Source organism: Limulus polyphemus, unplaced genomic scaffold (assembly GCF_000517525.1).
Source record: "Limulus polyphemus unplaced genomic scaffold, Limulus_polyphemus-2.1.2 Scaffold685, whole genome shotgun sequence".
NCBI classification, from domain to species: domain Eukaryota; kingdom Metazoa; phylum Arthropoda; class Merostomata; order Xiphosura; family Limulidae; genus Limulus; species Limulus polyphemus.
The window spans coordinates 218731-219455 of NW_013666295.1; the positions used below are offsets into that span (position 1 = coordinate 218731).

At 28.7% G+C, this 725-nt stretch overlaps 1 protein-coding gene across 1 annotated transcript in view; it reads left to right on the top strand.

Annotated features, from left to right (window-relative positions):
* Positions 1-725, top strand: part of LOC106459945 (tyrosine-protein phosphatase non-receptor type 4-like) — a 265493-nt gene that overhangs the window by 215626 nt on the left and 49142 nt on the right. The gene's annotated exons all lie outside the window — the stretch shown is intronic.

Consider the following 725-nt stretch of genomic DNA (forward strand, 5'->3'; position numbering starts at 1 on the left):
AAATAGCAAAATTTATAACATATAAGTATTCTTTTTTGAGAAAAAAGAACAAACATACAGTCAAAAATTCTATAGAATTTGTAGAGAAAATTCAAAACATAAAATTAGAAAAGGAAGACTTACTGGTATCATTTGATGTAACATCGTTGTTTACTAAAACACCATTAGATGACACGATTAGATGTTTTGAAATTAAATTAATAGAAAACAGAGTACCAACAGTCGAAATTATAGATATATAGAAATTAACAAGTGTTTGTGTAGATAATCGATTTTTCCAAGTTAATCAAAATTATTACAAAAGAAAGATGGTTTATCTATAAGATCCCCCTTGTCACCATTGTTATGTGACCTTTATATGGATAGTTTTGAAAATGAAGCTTGGAATAATGCTAAATTTAAGCCAGAAGTTAGGATAAGCTATGTAGATGAGACATTCGTGGTGTGGCGACATGGCAACAGCAAACTACTATAATTTTTTAGTTATTTAGATAGTAAAGAACCAGCAATTCAATTCACGTGTGAAATTGAAGATAATAATAGCATTAATTTCATAGACGTATTATCTAGAAAAGAAGCAGAGGGTAACTTAGAAACATCAGTTTATAGAAAACCTTGTGCTGTTCTTATGCCGCCACACAAATAATCATGTTATATGAAAACCAAAAAAATATCAGCATTTTATACATGTGTTTATAGAGCCTTAAAAATATGTTCAAGAGAGG